We start from the raw sequence: 21,451 nt of genomic DNA on the forward strand, positions 1-21,451 counted from the left end.
AGAAAAATATACATTGAGGAAAGAGAAATAATGATGACATGAGAAGAAGACCTGGAAAAGAATCATTAAAAGAAGGAGCATGAGGACAGAGAAAAAAACCAAGGGACTGAAGTTAAATACAGACACAAAGGCTGGAAAATTGTTTTAGTTTTTAGTAGTTGAATATGAAGCATTTGTCTGTGGAGACCTTTAAACTACAGGTTCTTGAGGTTTCTATAAAAAAGGACATTAAATTGTTGGGAGTATGGTTGGACTCAAGTCTGACGATGGAAAGTCATGTAAATAATTTGATTTGAAAGACTTTCTATAAGTTGAAATTACTTAGGAGGTTAAGATATTTTTTGGATAAATATCATTATCCAGACTTCAGTCCTTTCTTTGCTTGATTATTGTAATATTTCCTTTCTGTTAAACAATTGCAAAGCTTGCAGATTTTACAAAATGTTTCTGCAAAGTTGAGTTTGGGGTGGGGAGCACTAAATTTGATCATACTGCACCATTGTTACGTGAACTACATTGGTTAACTGTCCATACAAGAACTGAATTTAAACTTTTGACAAATGTTTTTAAGATTTAATATGGTTTGTGCCCCAATTATCTGGTATCTTTAATATTGGTTTATCAGCCTTTTCGTTGTTTACGATCTTCAAAAGAACTGCTTCTGGCATCTCCAACTCATCTATGCTGCTGCTTAGTTAGTACCAAAAACAGGTTGTGGGTTGTGTAGATGGGCTAGGGTAGACTGGAAGGCACAGTGTGAGTGTGGTGTAGAAGAGCTAGGAGTAGGATGGTTAACTGTGGCGATGAGTTGGGGTTAGGGGGGAAGAGAGACTGGTGGGATTTGCAGTGCTACTCCTAGCCAGCGGCGCAGCAAGGGCGGGGCGGTGGGGGCGGTCCGCCCTGGGTGCACGCTGCTGGAGGGGTGCAGAGAGCAGCCGCACGCCTGTCAGCTCTGCTGTTTCCCTGCTCCCTCTGCCCTGGAACAGGTTACTTCCTGTTCAGGGGCAGAGGGAGCAGGGAGCCAGTGGAGCCGAGAGCCGCGCGGCTGCTCCCAGCAGCCAAGAATGCACCCGGGGGGGGAGGGGTTTGATGCGCTGGGGGGGGGGGTGTTGTGCTGCACCCGGGGGGGGGGGGGGGTGCGCATCGGCGATCCACCCCGGGTGGCAACCGACCTAGGATTGTCACTGCCCCTAGCATTTCATTACCCACAAGTCCTCTCTAAGTGTGCACCACCTGCTGTGCTCTTCGTTTAAAGACGGTCTGGCCAGTTGTGTTCACAACCCACCATGCTTTAATTTCCTTTATATGGACTTGGTAATTTATGCCGAGTTGATCACCTCCAATCATTTTGAAAAGTTGGCTCCTATACCAGAGAGTCAGGGCTGTCACACTGAAATAAGCATTTCTAGTATCGTCAAAATATAATTGGCGATGCGATGGAATAACCATGAGATTATGTTGTGATGAACAAAGAATATGAGCTGGAATATACAGTATCAGCAGATTAAATGGAAAGGATGGTAACCCAGAATTTTAAAAAACCCCAATGGGTAATAAGGATATTAAAAGGGATTCACAAGGAAACCAGAAATCAGTGTTTTTTCATCAAGAGGGGGGGGGGGGGCAACATGATCATATTTTTTAGTTCCAAAAAGCATCTTAACGGATGCATTTTGAACTAACTGTAATTGTTTAATACGACAGAGCTTACAGCCTTAGAGTAATGAGTTACAGTAATCCAGGCATAAAAGTGCTAAAGAGTGGAGAAGCAAATGACGAGTATTATGATCCAAAAGTGAATGGATATTGCATGCCAGTATTAGCATTGAACATTTACATCAGCCATAGACCTGGCTTAACTGTGGGCATGTAGATGCAGCAAGGACACATGAAACCTAAAGGATTCCATAAATTACACGTGTGAGTGGGAGCTCCATCTATGTCCTACCCATATACATACACCCCTCTTACATTTATATGCAGTTGTAGAATAGCACTTAGATAACCCACTGACACTTTTCTGAATAATAATACTCTTGTGTGCATAACTGCTAGTGTTCTATACAATTACAGTGGTGGAAATAAGTATTTGATCCCTTGCTGATTTTGTTAGTTTGCCCACTGACAAAGACATGAGCAGCCCATAATTGAAGGGTAGGTTATTGGTAACAGTGAGAGATAGCACATCACAAATTAAATCCGGAAAATCACATTGTGGAAAGTATATGAATTTATTTGCATTCTGCAGAGGGAAATAAGTATTTAATCCCTCTGGCAAACAAGACCTAATACTTGGTGGCAAAACCCTTGTTGGCAAGCACAGCGGTCAGACGTCTTCTGTAGTTGATGATGAGGTTTGCACACATGTCAGGAGGAATTTTGGTCCACTCCTCTTTGCAGATCATCTCTAAATCATTAAGAGTTCTGGGCTGTCGCTTGGCAACTCGCAGCTTCAGCTCCCTCCATAAGTTTTCAATGGGATTAAGGTCTGGTGACTGGCTAGGCCACTCCATGACCCTAATGTGCTTCTTCCTGAGCCACTCCTTTGTTGCCTTGGCTGTATGTTTTGGGTCATTGTCGTGCTGGAAGACCCAGCCACGACCCATTTTTAAGGCCCTGGCGGAGGGAAGGAGGTTGTCACTCAGAATTGTACGGTACATGGCCCCATCCATTCTCCCATTGATGCGGTGAAGTAGTCCTGTGCCCTTAGCAGAGAAACACCCCCAAAACATAACATTTCCACCTCCATGCTTGACAGTGGGGACGGTGTTCTTTGGGTCATAGGCAGCATTTCTCTTCCTCCAAACACGGCGAGTTGAGTTCATGCCAAAGAGCTCAATTTTTGTCTCATCTGACCACAGCACCTTCTCCCAATCACTCTCGGCATCATCCAGGTGTTCACTGGCAAACTTCAGACGGGCCGTCACATGTGCCTTCCGGAGCAGGGGGACCTTGCGGGCACTGCAGGATTGCAATCCGTTATGTCGTAATGTGTTACCAATGGTTTTCGTGGTGACAGTGGTCCCAGCTGCCTTGAGATCATTGACAAGTTCCCCCTTGTAGTTGTAGGCTGATTTCTAACCTTCCTCATGATCAAGGATACCCCACGAGGTGAGATTTTGCGTGGAGCCCCAGATCTTTGTCGATTGACAGTCATTTTGTACTTCTTCCATTTTCTTACTATGGCACCAACAGTTGTCTCCTTCTCGCCCAGCGTCTTACTGATGGTTTTGTAGCCCATTCCAGCCTTGTGCAGGTGTATGATCTTGTCCCTGACATCCTTAGACAGCTCCTTGCTCTTGGCCATTTTGTAGAGGTTAGAGTCTGACTGATTCACTGAGTCTGTGGACAGGTGTCTTTCATACAGGTGACCATTGCCGACAGCTGTCTGTCATGCAGGTAACGAGTTGATTTGGAGCATCTACCTGGTCTGTAGGGGCCAGATCTCTTACTGGTTGGTGGGGGATCAAATACTTATTTCCCTCTGCAGAATGCAAATAAATTCATATACTTTCCACAATGTGATTTTCCGGATTTAATTTGTGATGTGCTATCTCTCACTGTTACCAATAACCTACCCTTCAATTATGGGCTGCTCATGTCTTTGTCAGTGGGCAAACTTACAAAATCAGCAAGGGATCAAATACTTATTTCCACCACTGTACATGTACACAGAGTGTGGAAATGTGGCCACCTAGATTATTGAATGGCCCTTAACATGTGATTAGGCAAACTGTATGGAGTACATGATCTATTTCTATCCTCGTGTTTTATGTCTCTATATGTCTTTTTAATATATTTATAAATGTCATGTATATGTATATATATATATATATATATATATATATACATGTCAGACCTAATAGAACTACCACCCAGGAATGCAAAAATATCTTCTCGCACATTCCTTAATCTTCATCCTCCCAAGTGTAATGGTCTGAAATACAAATTAATGCACGCATCTACCTTTTCCTATACGAGCACGCAACTCTGGAACACGTTGCCACGTAACCTGAAAACGGTCTATCAACCGACCAATTTCCGTAAACTACAGAAAACCTATCTCTTCGACAAGATATATCACAAAGATCAACATGTGTAACTGTATAATCTTTAAAACTTCTAGAATTGTCTTATAATGTCTTTTGCTTTAACACTATCATGTATTTCACCACCATGTAACACATAACCCTCTGTAAAACCAAATGTATATTCTCTTCTATTTCCAGTACCCATGTTGAATTGTAAGCCACATTGAGCCTGCAAAGAGGTGGGATAATGCAATAAATAAATAAAATAAATTATCTAGAAATAGGAATAACTAGTGGGCTAACTAAATTTGTTTTGTCACAAAGTTATTCAAAGTTGTTAAATCGCAAGAGGATTATGAAAAATTGCAAGAGGACCTTATGAATTGGGAGGCAGATGACATTTAATGTGAGCAAGTGCAAAGTGATGCATGTGGGAAAGAGGAACCCAAATTATAGCTACGTAATGCAAGGTTCCACGTTAGGAGTCACGGAGCAAGAAAGGGATCTAGGTGTCATTGTTGATGATACGTTGAAACCCTTTGCTCAATGTGCAGCAGCGGCTAAGAAAGCAAATAGAATGTTAGGAATTATTAGGAAAGGAATGGAAAACAAAAATGAGGGCATTATAATGCCTTTGTATTGCTCATGGTGAGACCGCAACTCAAATACTGTGTGCAATTCTGGTCACCGCATCTCAAAAAAGATATAGCAGAACTAGAAAGTGTACCGAGAATGGTGACAAAATGATAAAGGGGATGGGATGACTTCCCTATCAGGAAAGACAAAACTGGCTAAAGCTCTTCAGCTTGGAGAAGAGATGGCTGAGGGGAGATATGACAGAAGTCTATAAATTACTGAGTAGAGTGGAACGGGTAGACGTGAATCACTTGTTTACTCTTTCCAAAAATACTAGGACTAAGGGGCACGCAATGAAGCTGCTGAGTAGTAAATTTAAAACAAACTGGAGAAAATATTTCTTCACTCAGCATGTAATTAAACTCTATAATTCATTGCTAGATAATGTGGTAAAAGCACTTAGCTTAGCAGGGTTTTTAAAAAGTTAGGATAATTTCCTAAAAGGAAAAATTCATAAGCCATTATTAAGATGGACTTGGGAATATCCACTGCTTATTTCTAGGATAAGCTGCATAAAATCTGTTTTACTGTTCTGGGATTTTGCCAGGTACTTGTGACCTAGATTGGCCACTGTTGGAAACAGGATACTGTGCTTGCTGGACCTTCAGTTTGTCCCAGTATCATGGCAATGCTTATGTTCTTACGTTCTTACAAAAAGATCTAAAATTTTCAGAGCTAAATAGGAGGAAATAGGTTGCTGCCTTCAGTATCTTGTCTCCCTACCATCAGGCTTGCCCTATATGTTTTTCTTCCTAGCAAGTTATCCATTAAGCCATCAAAAAGCAGTGTTGAATTTCATTACTTACAGTAAAGCCCATCCCTTAATTAAACCTGCTGTCATCTAATGAGCAGGGACATAGTGTAGTTCAGGCACAAGATCTCTGACATCCACCACAGACTAATGAAAGAGATAATTCAACCAGAATGTAATACACTGTAAATTCCATTCTTTCTCTTCACAAGGCGCAAAGCAGTAATTACCTGAGAATCAAGCTTCAAGAATGATTTCAGGATTGCCAGTTATGCCATGAGCATTCTGGTGAGGGACGAAGGGTGGGGGAAGCATGGAATCTATCTAGGACAATGACTTTTCTCACCTAGATACAATCCATTGCTGACTTCAGGTATGCAATAGCTTCTGTGAGGGAGTACCCCAGCCCTATCCCTCCAAGCATATGCCCTGATTTTCTGTTTTCAAGAGAGCTGGACTGGAAGGCACAACAATTGTCATCACATAACACATTGTTTTGCGTGAGTTTCATTCCTTTAAGCCAACACGCCAAAACAAAACATAATGTAATTTGTCATCTTATTATGGAATAAAATTGAACAGCTAAGTGGCTAGCTTGCTAACATGTTGCCACAAATACATGTTGGAGATTTTTATTGCTCAGGCTAGTGGTAGACCCCATCCAGCTAAGAAAAATGCAATTCAGCCCTGTTCTGAGGAAGAGTAGTAAAGCGTTTCATCCAGGGCCGCCGAGAGCCAGAGCCGGGCCCGGGACAAGGCCGCCCCCAGGCCCCCCCACCCACCCCACCCGAGGTTGCCGTTGGGCCCCCCCACCCGAGGTCACCGGGCCCCCCCCTCCACCCGCCACCGGGCCCTGAGCTAACCTCCGCCCTCGCGGACGTTACCTCAGGCGAGGGCGGGACACGTAAGGAAGGAGTGGGCTGCCATGCTGCTGCTTGCCGCGAAGGTGGTGAAAGGAAAGGAAGGAGGCATTTAAGGTTAGTTAGTTCGGGAGCGACGGCGGGCGGGCCTGACTGCGGTGGCGCCGGGGCCCCTCTGGAGGCCCGGGCCCGAGGACTTTTGTCCCCCCTGTCCCCCCCTCTCGGCGGCCCTGGTTTCATCCAGTGGTGTGCTGGTAAATGTTTAACAACAGGCTCTCTCCCCGGTCCACCTCTGAGCCCCCCCCCCCGTCCACCTTTGCGCCCCACCCTCGTCCACTTCTGCGCCCCACCCCCATCCACTTCTGCGCCCCACCCCCATCCACCTCTGCACTCCCCAAAATTGCAGAGCTGGCTATAGCCGAGGAGAGAGCCTGGGGGGGGGGGGCAATGCATTACTCTCCCCAGGAAAAAACCCCAAAATGATCCCAGGTTCCAATCTAATTCATGTTTAATGTGGGATAAAATGCCATAAATAAGTAAATAAATATAAACTTTTAATGTTGAGCACCTGATTCTCAAAGTGGACATATTTCAAACACTATAATGAAAATAAAATGATTTTTTCTACCTTTGGTGTCTGGTGACTTTGTTTTTCTGATCATGCTGGCCCAGTATACTATTCTGCTGCTATCTGTCCTCTTAACTCCGTTTCCAGGGCTTCCTTTCCATTTATTTCTTTACTTTCCGCCTTTCTTCTTCATTTCTTGCTCTACATCCATAAGTAAAAGCTGGGTCCTACTCCGCAGACTTGACTGTCCAGTGGATCCAGCTTCTGCCTATTTTCTTCATCCATGTGCAGTTGTTCTCCTCTCTTCCTTTTCCCTCATCTCATCTCCTTTCTCACTCTTCCCTTCCCTCTCCTCCATCCATGTCCAGCAACCCTTCTCTCCCCTGCCCTCCCCTCCATCCACCCATGTCCAGCAACTCTCCTCTTACCTCCCCTCCATCCACCCATGTCCAGCAACCTTCCTCTCCCCCTGCCGTCCCCTCCATCCTCCCATGTCCAGCAACTCTCCTCTCCCCTGCCCTCCCCTCCATCCACCCATGTCCAGCAACTCTCCTCTCCCCTGCCCTCTCCTCCATCCACCATGTCCAGCAATTCTCTTCTATCCCCTGCTCCCTCTATCCATCCATACCCAGCAATTCTCTTCTCTCTTCTGCTCCCCCTCCAGCCATCCATACCCAGTGATTCTCTTCTCTCCCCTGCCCCCCTCCAGCCATCTACCCAGCGATTCTCTTCTCTCCCCTGCCCCCTCCAGCCATGCGTACCCAGCGATTCTCTTCTCTCCCCTGCCCCCCTCCAGCCATCCGTACCCAGTGATTCTCTTTTCTTCTCTCCCCTGCCCCCCTCCAGCCATCCATACCCAGCAATTCTCCTCTCTCCCCTGCCCCCTCTATCCATCCGTACCAGCGATTCTCTTCTCTCCCCTGCCCCCATCCAGTCATCCGCACCCAGCAATTCTCTTCTCTCCCCTGCCCCCCTCCAGCCATGCGTACCCAGTGATTCTCTTCTCTCCCCTGCCCCCCTCCAGCCATGCATACCCAGTGATTCTCTTTGCTCCCCTGCCCCCCTCCAGCCATCCATACCCAGTGATTCTCTTCTCTCTCCCTGCCCCCCTCCAGCCATCCATACCCAATGATTCTCTTCTCTCCCCTGCCCCCTCCAGCCATGCGTACCCAGCGATTCTCTTCTCTCCCCTGCCCCCCTCCAGCCATGCGTACCCAGCGATTCTCTTCTCTCCCCTGCCCCCCCTCCAGCCATCCGTACCCAGTGATTCTCTTTTCTTCTCTCCCCTGCCCCCCTCCAGCCATCCGTACCCAGTGATTCTCTTTTCTTCTCTCCCCTGCCCCCCTCCAGCCATCCATACCCAGCAATTCTCCTCTCTCCCCTGCCCCCCTCTATCCATCCGTACCCAGCGATTCTCTTCTCTCCCCTGCCCCCATCCAGTCATCCGCACCCAGCAATTCTCTTCTCTCCCCTGCCCCCCTCCAGCCATGCGTACCCAGTGATTCTCTTCTCTCCCCTGCCCCCCTCCAGCCATGCATACCCAGTGATTCTCTTTGCTCCCCTGCCCCCCTCCAGCCATGCGTACCCAGTGATTCTCTTCTCTCCCCTGCCCCCCTCCAGCCATGCGTACCCAGTGATTCTCTTCTCTCCCCTGCCCCCCTCCAGCCATGCATACCCAGTGATTCTCTTTGCTCCCCTGCCCCCCTCCAGCCATCCATACCCAGCGATTCTCTTCTCTCCCCTGCCCCCCTCCAGCCATCCGTACCCAGTGATTCTCCTCTCTCCCCTGATTACCTCTGTCGAAGCGGCTGTGTCATTAAAAGCCCTGCCCATCTCTAGCCTTCCCCTTCGTGAGTTCGCTCCCTCAGAGTCCCGCCCTCGCAGAAAGAGGAAATGACATCAGAAGGCGGGACTCTGAGGGAATGAACTCACGAAGGGAAGGCTAGAGACGGGCAGGGCTTTCAATGACACAGCCGCTTTGACGGAAGTAATAAAAATGATTTTAAACCCCCCCCCCCCCAAGGCGGCGCAGGCAAACGAGGGCAGTGGTGGGAGGTGAGGTAAACGGGGTAAGCATGGCTTGTGGTGCCCTCCTGCCATGCTTACCTTGTTTACCGGAGCCGGTTTGCCCTGCAGAACAACCGGCTCGCAAGATCTTAAAAAATTTAACAACCGGCTCTTGCGAGCCAGTGCGAGCTGGCTCCATCGCACTACTGGTTTCATCTTTTAGGTCAGTAGTCTTCGTTAATGTTTAAGTCAGGACTGCTTTGGGTCCAAAAGGGCTGACAAATTTCTTCCCACATGAAGTGATGATACTGACCAGTGTGTGTCTGTGACATCCATTCCTATCAATCTACCCAAAACTTCCAGATGACACATGAGACCTTTGCGGAATTGCTTATCATAAGTACATAAGTATTGCCATACTGGGACAACCTGAAGGTCCATGAAGCCCAGCATCCTGTTTCCAACAGTGGCCAATCCAGCTCACAAGTACCTAGCAAGATACTAAAACAGTACAATACATTTTATGCTGCTTATTCTAGAAATAAGCAGTGGATTTTCCTCAAGTCCATTTTAATAATGGTCTATGGACTTTTCCTTTAGGAAGCCATCCAAACCTTTTTTTTAAACCCCTCTAAGTTAACTGCTTTTACTACATTCTCCAGCAATGAATTCCAGAGTTTAATTACACATTGAGTAAAGAAATATTTTCTCCGATTCGTTTTAAATTTACCACTTTGTAGCTTCATTGCGTGCCCCCTAGTCCTAGTATTTTTGGAAAGAGAAAACAAACGATTCATGTCTACCCATTCCACTCCACTCATTATTTTATAGACCTCTATAATAGCTCCCCTCGGCTGTCTTTTCTTCAAGCTGAGGAGCCCTATCCACTTTAGCCTTTCCTCATAGGGAAGTTGTCCCATCCCCTTTATCACTTTCGTTGCCCTTCTCTGTACCTTTTCTAATTCCACTATATCTTTTTTTGAGATGCGGTGACCAGAATTGAACACAATATTTGAGGTGCGGTCGCACCATGGAGCGATACAAAGGCATTATAAAGTCCTCATTTTTGTTTTCCATTCCTTTCCTAACAATACCTAACATCATAATTAAGCCACACCCAACCCCCACACAGTTTATAGGCCTGCAAAATAACATCAGACTACCTAAGCAGGCCAGGATACAGGGTGGGCTTAGCTTCCCCTATGACACTAGCAAACATGTAAAACCTAACAGCCAGTTGAAAATGATTTTCGGCACACACACAATTTTTTTCTTCCAAATTTCATCCTTAGCCTCATCCTTCTTCTTGGTGGACCCATCTTGGGGAGGATTGTTGGGGTAGAGGTAGGGGTGGGGTTCCTTCTAGGGCATGAGGTGATTCAGTCCATGTGGCTCGTGGGTCAAGGTCAGTTAGGGGTACACACAAGTCCCTGGCTTTTTCTCCAGTCTTAACCAGGGAGAAAAGAGAGAAAGATCTCTTTGCTGAGGCCCTGTGAACAGTTATATTTGATAACCTGTGAGCAGTTATATGTGCTGATCTCCCCAGGTACTATGTAGATAGAAGATAGTAGATAGTTTTATAATTGATTCATATTTCAGTTACTTGTTACTGTTTGCTGATTGCACCTTTCCTGTTCATTGTTCTAATTTTTTCATGAAAATAAACATTTTTACTTTATTGCCTCTGCTTGTCTGGACTGAATAAGAATCCTGGTGGTTTTTGTGTTGGGTCTGTCAGTGCTTTTTAGGATCTGTGGGACCACTGGGAGTGTAGGCCCAATAACCTAGAAATCTCTGGAGATAATTTGAGAGTGGGAGACTCGCCCAGAGGCAGTTGGGACCCAGTCGGTGGGAGGAAGGTGCTAGTGTAGAGCACAAGCGGCAGGTGCAGGCAGAACTAAGCTGTGCTGAGAATAAACCCTCTAAGTGGCCATAGAGTAGCCCCAAGCGGATGGCTAGGTGTTTCGTGACAGTGCACTAAAATGAAATAACTTGGACTAACACAAAATGTCCTGTGTTATTTTATTTTAGTATGCTTTGAAACTAAATAACGCACAACAAAATGTTTAATTTATGCTAAAGGTTTTAGCGCACACTAGACAAAATGAAAAAAAAGAGCAATTGCACATCTCCAATAAGCACTCTCTGAGTCACCCTTAAATATGACCTGGAATTAAAGATTCTGCTATGGGAGGTTCAACTTCTCTTGTAAGGTACATTAGCATACTGCAGACTTGGGGCCCGGTATTCAAAGGATTTATCTCCAGAGGTCTCACCAAAAAGGTTTACATAGAAGCACTATCGCCTCCCTTTTCTTGCTATTATTATATAAATCTTGTTCTCCCTCCACCCCTGTTTACCTCAATAACCTTCTTATCCCATATTCCCTCTTCCGATGTCTATGCTCTGCTGACAACAATCTACGGGCCCTACCCCCACCTTCACGTCTTCATCTTAACACCTCCTGTGACTCAGTTTTCAGGTACCTTGGCCCTAAATTATGGAACAACTTACCTCTCAACATCAGGAATCAACCAACTCTTGCAGACTTTAAACAAGCCTTAAAAACCCATCTGTTTTCATCCTCCTGTCCTAAAAAAAATTAACCTCGCTATTTCAACCCCACTGGTACTTTTCTTCCTTTCTCTTAAACACCTATAGAGGCTTATTTTCAAAACACTTAGGGGTCCTTTTACTAAGCAGCAGTAAAAAGGGACCTGTGCTGGCCTCAGAGCATGTTTTTGACATGCACTGAAGCCCCTTTTACTGCAGTGGGTAAAAGGTTGTTGTTTTTTTTTTTTTTTTTTTAAGAAATGGCTGTGCTGCAAGTGAAGCACTTTCCATGCGGCCATTTTGAAGGAAGCACTCACTGCCACCCATTGAGGTAGCAGTAAGGGCTTCTGCGCTAACCCAGCTGTAACTGGGCAGCGTGCTTCACTGTCCAATTACCAGAAATGAATGCACTGGGGGTGGAAACTACTGCTCGGCTGCTGAGATAGCCCGGTGGTACTTCCGGTTTAGCGAGCAGTAAGCCCGCATTTGGCTTACTGCTGCTTAATAAAAGACCCTCTTAGACTTATTTATTTAAACATTTCTAGTCTGCCTACAAGTAGGCATATCACAAATCAACATATATAATAAAAAACAATAACAGGCACTGGAGTATACAATATTCAAAAAATAACAAGCAAAATCAGTCCCATGCATGTTAAAAAGTTCCTTCCTTGTCATCAATATCAGACCAGTCCAGACTGCTCCTTCAAGTCAGAATCTTCTTCCCTTGTGGGCTGTGAGTTTCTGCCCATCCTCTGGGGGCCCGCCTGTCTGTAGCAGCTGGGTTGCTGCTGCGGTCTCACGGGAGGACTTTTCCTCAGCAGGGTCTGGCTGCATTTTGTGCCCTTCCCTCTTGGCCATGCTGCTCTCTCTCTCTTGTTCTCTCCCTCTCTCACATTTTTTCCCCACATGGGGCATACCAGCGGTAGTGGTCCTTAGCCTGGGCATTTTCTCTGTGCGAGTCTGTCTGTTTCTGTGGTGGCCCAGTGGTCTGAGCCAGTCGGACTCTTCTGTTGCCAGGCTCGCTCCGGTGGAGGTGCATCTGTCCCAGGGGCGTAGCCAGACACCCAATTTTGGGTGGGCCTGGGCCCAAGATGGGTGGGCAGAAGAACTCCGCCCTTTCCCACAAGTGATTTGGTCTCTCCTTCTCTCGCCTGCATGCCATATGGTCTCTCAAACGTCCCCCCCCCCCCCCCCCCCCCCATACCTTTTAAATAGCAGATTTTCACTGGCAGCAAGCAGCAAATAATACACACTGCTCATGTTGGCTCCACAGCCTTCCCTCTAATGCAACTTCTTGTTTCCACATAGGCAGGAATACATCAGAGGGAAGGCTGGTATGCAGGAAGGACAGGAATTTTTGGCTCGTGGGGCTTGGGAATCCCTATCAAACACTTCATAGGTGTGCTGCTACTGGGTGGGCCTGAGCCCTAAGTAGGTGGGCCTGGTCCCACCCAGGCCCACCCTTGGCTACGCCACTGATCTGTCCCTTGCAGGTCTACAACCTCACTTTCCTGAGGTGCGCAGTCTCTTGCTGGTATAGTAGAGTACTTTGTTTAGGGAGCAGATCCTTTTCTTAGGTTGCTCTTCCTTTCCTTTTTCTGCCCTGCCTTGGGAGGTCTGGATTTCACCCATCTTTTGATATCAGGCTTTGCTTCACCTCTGACTGTTGGGCCTTGCTATGTCGCAGCTGGCCAGACCAGGTATTTTCTTCAAACAGTTGCGAAGTGCTATGCCTTGCTTATTCTGGCGGGTTTGGACCTGGCACCCTGTGTTGAGCCTGGTTCCGTTCCTGGAGATTGTGCCTAGCCGTCTCTCTCCTTGTCCAGTTGGGTTCTGTCCTATGAGCCAGGGGTGGCTGTTTTGCACAGATTGTCTGTGGCCACTTGGTTCCTCTGGAGAACCCAGATGAGACTTCTACTGGAATAAGTGGCTTATTTATTTATTTATTTATTTGCATTTGTATCCCACATTTTCCCACCTATTTGCGGGCTCAGTGTGGCTTACAATACATTGTAAATGATGGAAATACAGTTTGTTACATTACGATTATGGGTTACATTGTGAATAGTTAAGGAAGACAGAGTCAGATCAATCACCTTTGGGGCGTAGAAACTAAAGGATATGATGTTGGGAATTACTACGCTGATCGAATAATAGCAAGAGAGCGATGGGGTAGACAGTTTTTATCTGTGGGTAGATTGTTGAATGGGAGAGAGTACGGGGAAGTGGAGTACATGGGGTAATATCTTGAGGCATTGTTATGGTGTATATAGGATTTATATGTTTTGATCCTTGCGGTATGTTCCTCTTCTTTCTTAGAAGTGGGGACGTTCCGTTCTCTTTGGTCTTTTGTCTTGGACTGGGCACATTTGTTTTCAGTCAGTGATCTTAGAGCTCTGGCTTTGGTCCGCTATCTCAGTGGGAGGCTTCCCCTCTGTGTTCCCTGGTGGGCATGGGAGATGTATGCTGCTGATTTACGATCTGCTTCTGATTCCTTGGGAGATCTTAGGCTTGTTTTACACCTCCCTATGTCCTCGTTGGGGGGATGTGAATCTAGGGTCCATCGGTTGAGGTCTGAGCCAGTTAAGTTCTTCTAGCTGCTCCTTGTTCACTGTTGCTGTGGAGTTCCGACTCGAAGGCAGTTCGGAGAGTGTACAGTGTTTTCTTTCCTCTCTGTCTTTGATTGTTGGTCACTGTGGGTTGTCATCTCCTCTCTGCTACATTCTTTACAGTTGGAGCTGGGTCTTTCTGGCGTCCATGTTTTGGGTCTCTCTCTAGGTTTCTTTCTCAGGCTCCTCGGAGCTTTAGGGCTTTTGCTCTCTCCATGGTGTTTTCACCTTGCTGTCTAGAAACCTCTGTCTTCTTGCTTCTGTCAGGGTTCTGTGGACAGTTCCCTGTACTGGGGTTTCTCTCAGAGAGATTTCTTGGTGTCTGTATGGACATTTTTCTTTGTCCCAGGGGGCTGGTGATTTTTATTGTCCTGCCCTACTGCTGTGACTGCTTTGCTACATCCAGTTGGTCTGGACTGGTCTGGTATTGATGACAAGGAAGGAAAAATTACGTTTCTTACCTGATAATTTTCTTTCCTTTAATCATACCAGACCAGTCCAGACGCCCACCCTGTCTGTTTTCTAGATTTGCTTCCTTCTCCCTTCTTCTAGGGCTCAACTCATCAGCGTTGGGGATTGGATCAATTTTTGACGTCTGAAAGCAGAATCCTTTTCAGGAGGATGGGCTTCGCCCTTATTCTCCTTGCCACTTGTGATGCCAGCTCTGGACAGCTCTTGATTATTTTTCCATGATAAGCTGGTTCTCCTACTACAGGACAGCATCGGCATGCCAGCCGGAAAGTCTGATTGGTGCTCCTTCTTCCTTTTCGATGGGTAGTTTGGCTGCTGTTGGTCGTGCAAGGGTCCATAAGGTGTCCCATCTGGTAGTTCTTGGAGTGCCAGTAAGCTCTGTTTCCTGTTTTCTTGTTTCAGGCAGTAGAGAGCACCATTGCTTATTTGAAATACTGAGCATTCCAGACTGCACGATACCCTTAAGAGGCGAAGTACTTGGAATTGTTTTCTTTGTCTCCTTCCAGTGGTGGGTGGACATAACCCATTGGTCTGGATTGGTCTGGTATGATTAAAGAAAAGAAAATGATCAGGTAAGAAACATAATTTTTCCATAGTAGCCTATAGAACTTTGTAGGTCTAAGTGCTTTGAAAATGAGCCCCTTAGTGGTGTAAAATGCCTAGACACCTATGTGCAGGCCTTTGGCGGTATATCAAGTATACTGTAATAAAAATACAAATAAAAATAAAACAATTCAAATATGTCTACCATCTTACAGATTTTTGTGGCAAACTGAAAAAAAAACTCATTTTTCAATAGCCCTTATGCAATATTACATATCAAAATATTGAAAAGTTCTAGACCAAGGACTGGTCTGTGAGGCACACCACTGGTAATGCCCCTTTCCTTGAAGTCAACCCCATTACCACTATCCTTTGTTGCCTCCCACTCAACCAGTCTCTACTCAGTAAGTCATTTTAAGGTCCATACCATGGGCACTCAATTTATTTATGCCACCTATCTGGCATCATGTCAGAGACCTTGATAAAATCCAAGTATAGTACATATGGTGGTTTCCTCTGATCCAGTTCTCTGGTCACTGTTTATCTTTCTGCCCTCTCCCAGGTATAAAGGTACTAGTTACCTGTAACCTGGACTGTCCAGCACTCCAGGGATTATGGTCCTAACACCACCAGGTGGAGAGACAGAAAGTCAAAGAAGGCTATAGTAATATGAGAATAATCAGTAATTGTTTATTACACTTACCAATCAGGACTACGATTAGAATACGTAATATAATTAATTAATTCTCATATGAGATAGCAACCGGGACACAAACGTGACCTCTGACATTAGCTCTCTGATTGCCTCTGTCCATGATTCTCCTTTTATACCCTTTTCTCTCATAGGCTAGTATTGGAAGTACAAAGTCAGCATATCTTAACATATTCCAGCATATTCTAGTAAATTCTATCTTACAGAAGCAAAGTTCTTCATAACATATTTGCTTATCATAAGTAAGGTCAGTAAGGTTATCCTACTTTGCAAAAACCATCTTCCCAGCAACCAAAGTTGTGTCTCTTCATTATCTGCTTTCATGGTCAGCAGCAAATTTCCCCTTACATTACTACATTCATGTACAGTATTGTCCTGCCACACATATCTCTGTTATGACTCCATATCTGCCTGTCTCACCAACAGAAGGGCAAGCTGACATGAGATTCACATTCTGTGTAATTATTATTTAGCTTCTCATTGACGCTTAACCTGTTCATAGCCTGTTCACAGAGGCCTAGCTTTGCTCATAATTCTCAGTTACTGTTGTAAAGTTATTTTATGGTTCATGACCTGCATGTCCCATATAAACATCACCCAAAGAAATTGATTAGTTTTGCCTGACAAGTTCTACCTCTGCTAAAATTGTGCTGCCTTGAACCCAGTAATCCACTAATTTCAGAAACTCCACTATCCCCTGTTTCAGCAGCAACTCCATTAATCTACTCACCGTCAAGGTCAACCTAAGTGTCTACTGAGATGTAACCAAAAGAATATCCATCTTCACTCAAACAAAAAGAAAAATGCAATCCAATTCCTTCACTTTTTATAGTAATAGTGAGAAATGGACATACAAACTATTTCAGCTATTTCAAATTACCTTAAACATACACAGTTAATTTAATAGCACCACAATCAACTGTGTGCCCCCACTATCATTTTCAAGTCATGCTACACATATTTCTCAGTTCTAATACCTCCTAAGTAGACCCCTTTGTAACAGTTGATTGGAAAAACTACAAATTTAATGATATTTGTCCAAAAGGAAGTCCAAAACACCAGGTGCTTAACTGAACCCTACATCATTCTGACAGATTGTATGATCATTTTAAAAAAGGAAAGATTTTACTGTCCAAGCTAGCTGCTCTACCAGCCACAGGACCATTAGAGGGAGATAAAAGAGGCATTGGGTACTGGAAAATTATTATCATCCTCACCAACCCCCCCCCCCCCCCACCCCTTTACAAAGCTGCTGGGGGGGGGGCAAATCATTCTGACCAGAATACTTTAGAAATAAGTGCTAATGCAATAAAAATAAAACAAAAAAAGAATATAAAGCAATACCTTTTGGATTGCACTAATATATTTTTGACTACCTTTCAGGAGCTAATCCCTCCCCCCCTTCCTTAGGTGGGACAGAAAGTGCAAAAGATAACAATATTAGAAAATAAAAATGCATTCTAATGATAATCTAACAAGTCAACCTTGAAAAAAGATAGATTTTTGAACATATATCACCCTAAACCCTTCAAACATTACTGATATATTAATAACATTTTTATGATTTGGACAGAAAAGACAAACAATTTCATAACTCTTTCCATGCATTCTATCCTTCAGTCAGATTCAAAATTGACTATACAGAAAAGGTTAACAACAGCCATCAACAAACATCTGTATCCAAGAAACCAACTGACACATATAGCTACTTTCACAAATTCAGCTTTTGCCCCCTTCCATCCAAAAAAATTAGTTATACACACCGAGGCCACACAATACCACCATATACACTCTGACCCAACAGACAGGGATGACCACCTCAAAATCCTGACTGAATCCTTCAGACATAAAGGCAACAACCCCAAATCATCTGGCATGCAATCCAAAGGTGGGGAAAACTGAGAAAAAGCATAAAAGATCTATAACCACAACTTTAGAAGCATGAAATCTAATTAAAGAAGGAAATATTCCCTGTTTTGCCAATACTGGCCTTCAGAAAACCACTCAAACTGAAGCAAAAATTAGTGAAAGACAAGTTTCTACCAGAAGGTCAAAAACAAGGGGGTGGAACAACACCCTGCAATATACCACACTGCCAACTGTGCCAGCACAACCGGAGGACCCCACAGTTACCCACATGGGAAAACCATTCAGCCTCATATTGTGCAATCTAGTGGGTTCATGAGAATGATTTGATAGATTTTGTTTCTACAATTCACATTCCAAGAATGAGTTCATTGTTATGAATTTATAGAAGAATCACCACAAAGTGCCACCACAACATCAGCACCAGAAAAGCAAATCCATTAGCAGAATACCTCCCATGAGCATGCGAGAAAGAAGTCCTTTCTTTCTTTCTTGCATTTGGAAGTGTGTGGATGCAATTTTTAATATTCAATTGCATTTCAAGTGTGAGGCTTTCTCCAGCCCACTTATATTTCCTGTTTAGTACCTGCATTTTTGTAGTATGATATTTTATTGAATTTTAACACATTAAAAACGGTAGAATAAAGTGTATACACCTATAAATGCTCTGGTTTTGTACATTAATGTGTAACACAAGAAACCTCGAAAGTTTGATAAATCACTCACATGAGTTGGACTTGATGTAAGTAGTTAACAAGTAAGAAAAAATCAATATGCACTATTACAGCATCAATCTTATATTATAATATCTATTCCTCCTTAATAACAAAATGAGAGAAAAAAGAAATAAAAAAGTATCATGTTTGTGAATGTAATGTGGGCATCCTTCAATCCTTTCTTTCCAGAGTATCTCAGCAAGAAAAATCCTAGAATTAAAAGAAGTGAGACCAGAACATTAACCCCCTAATTCCATAAAGGTCATTGAAAATTACGTGTGCAAATTTAGGCAATTTGTGTGCACAATTTAATAGGATAACAAGCAAATTAGTGCCAATAATTGACTTTTTAACAAGTAATTAGTGGCACTAATTAAACTTAATTGAATGTTACCTGTGTAAAAGTTAAGTGCGGGATATGCGCCTAAACTTTACAAACAGCCCGAAAAAGGGGGTATGGAAAGGGGATGGTCATGGATGTGTCGAGACGGAACAGGAGCGTAGCTTTGAGTTATGCACGTAATTACAGAATAAGGTGCTGTGTAGATTGTAAGCTCTGATGAGCAGGGACTGTCTTTTCATGTTAATTTGTACAGCACTGCGTAAGTCTAGTAGCGCTATAGAAATGTTTAATAGTAGTAGTAGTACATAAATGTAGGTGCAGGCATTTCCACCATGTTTTCGTTTGTGCAAAATGCTGGTGCCTAGATTTACATGTGACCATAACACTTAAGAATAATTCTATAAACTGCATTGAACATTAGGCGCAGCGCTTAGAATAAAGCTTAAGTGGGTTTTTTGAGCCAAATTTTTAGGTGCCATATATAAAATCTAGCCTTAACTGACCTAAACAATTCCTGAAGGACACTATAAGGCTCTGAAAAGATCTTAAAAGGTTAAAATAATATCCTAGAAGCAGAGTCAGATTGCTAAAATTTTTTCTTTAGATTATTTTTTATTTTTATTCATTTATGACATTTATATCCTGCATTAGCCCGAGTAGAATTCAGATTCAATGTGGCTTACATAACAATTAAAAAAGCATGAACATGCTCAAAATATATTAACAGAAAATAAAATACATCATATAATGTTAGACCAGTAAAACTTGAGCTAGGAGCAGATGTAATCAAATACCTGGGGGCCCTGTTTACTAAGATGTGTTAGGGTTTTTAGCTATATTCCTATGGGTGTCTCTAGTATTAGCACACGCTAAAAATGCTAAACGCCTATAGCGCAGCTTCGTAAACAGGGCCCATAGAGGTCCTTTTACTAAGCCATGGTAAAAAGTGGCCTCTGGTAGTGTAGACACGGGTACTGGGCGTGTGCCGGGTCAGTTTTGACTGCATCTGCAAAAAAACCTGAAACCGGCACACGTCCAAAACTGGCCTGAGCCCTTAATGTCACCCATTCATCTAGCAGTAAGTGTTCATGTGCTACACATGTGGTGACCGGTCAGCGCATGCCAACTGCCGATTACCACTGGAAATGATGCGCATGGGAGGAAATAAATAAAGCAGCAGAAGAGAGGGTCCAAGAGTACATAAGTCCAATGGGCAACACAGAAAAGTACAAAGGGGCCTCCAAGGTTGGAAAAATGCAAAACTTTAATGGAAGGAGACCTGACACGGGCCGTGTTTCGGCACTCAAAGCACCTGCCTCAGGGGTCAAGAATGAAGTCTTGAGTATCAATAAGCATACAAAGCACATAATAGTAAACTCACTCTACTGCTTGCTAAAGTTTGTGCATCAAATTGTAGAGTGAGTTTACTATTACGTGGTTTGTATGCTTATTGATACTCAAGACTTCAATCTTGCCCCCTGAGGCAGGAAATAAATAAATCAATCATCCAGATGTTATGGGTGACCACCAAATCTAAAATTACCACCAAGGGACATGGTAACTTGGCAGTAGTCTCATTTGTGCGTGCACTGCATGTGCATAGCGCATAACGCGTCTTTGTAAAAGGGCCTCTTAGTGATTTAAGCTAGATAATTGAAATATGGAGGAAAAGGTAGGGGCTAGAATTAGCTGGGATACACAGGAGTAGTGGGAGGTGGGATGAGGTAAAAATTAATGCCATGAGTTTATTTAAGAAGAGTGCTTTTAGCCTTAAAGGCTAGACTGAAGAAGTGAATTTTCAACAGACTTCAGAATAACAAATAATCATTGCTGCATTTGATGGTTTTAGGTAAGGAGTTCCAAATTTTAGTGCATTGATATGAAACGTTAACAGTATGGATTGATTGTTTTGTTGGTTACTTTCTTACAATTCTGGAATTGCAGGATAAGATACTCTCTAGATGATTTAGAGGAGTTATGTGAGGGTAATTCAATGAGGTTGTTCATGTATATTTGGGCCGAACCATACAAAATTTAGTGAATGAAGGTATATAGCTTGAATGATATTCTATCTTTTATTGGCAACCAATGTGAATCATACAGAAGGGGAGTTGCTTTGGCAAAGCATGGCAACATAGTAAATGATGGCAGATAAAGACCTGAACGGTCCATCCAGACGTGCGGCAGTGTTTTGAGCAGTTTGTAGTTTTTTTGAGGCGATCCTCTTTAAGTCCTGTGTAAATAGAGTTGCAGTAATCAAATTTTGTTAGGACTAGGGATTGAACTAGGGTACACAAGACTGGTTTTGTGAAGAATGGTATTAGTCTCCTCAATTTATATAATAAATTGAAGACATAATGAATTGAAGATTAAGACAACTTCAAACTATACAATACTTTCTAAGTATACAAAGTTTCAGAATTATAGTACAATCCATTTTCCCCTGGATTCTAAATAGCACGACGTGAGTTGTGCACAAAATCCAGTCACATTTCTGGATTTGTGTGCACAACTTAATTAGTTAACAAGCCAGTCAGTGCCAATAATTGCAACTTAACAAGAAACTATTTACACTAATTGGCATTGATTAGGATTTATGTGCAGAACTGTCTAAGCGCATTCTATAACATGATGCATATACATTCAAAGTTGAATAGTTGTACTTATGCAATCACAGAGACGTATATGTTCCTGTGTTGCCCTGTTGATATTTTAGAAGTCTATTTTTCATGCTGCTTGTCACTGGCATATGAATGTCCATTTCACCATGTATTTTAGAACA

General features: G+C 43.7%; 1 long non-coding RNA gene across 1 annotated transcript; it reads right to left on the reverse strand.

The window, feature by feature from the left end:
- Positions 1-571: 571 nt before the first annotated feature.
- LOC115459410 lies at positions 572-20,045 on the reverse strand. The gene is made up of 3 exons (XR_003940266.1): positions 20,035-20,045; positions 18,697-18,704; positions 572-687 (listed from the first exon to the last, which is right to left on the reverse strand). It is a non-coding gene; the product is annotated as an uncharacterized LOC115459410 (long non-coding RNA).
- Between the last annotated feature and the right edge of the window lie 1,406 nt (positions 20,046-21,451).

This window comes from Microcaecilia unicolor, unplaced genomic scaffold (genome assembly GCF_901765095.1).
Source record: "Microcaecilia unicolor unplaced genomic scaffold, aMicUni1.1, whole genome shotgun sequence".
Lineage (NCBI taxonomy): Eukaryota > Metazoa > Chordata > Amphibia > Gymnophiona > Siphonopidae > Microcaecilia > Microcaecilia unicolor.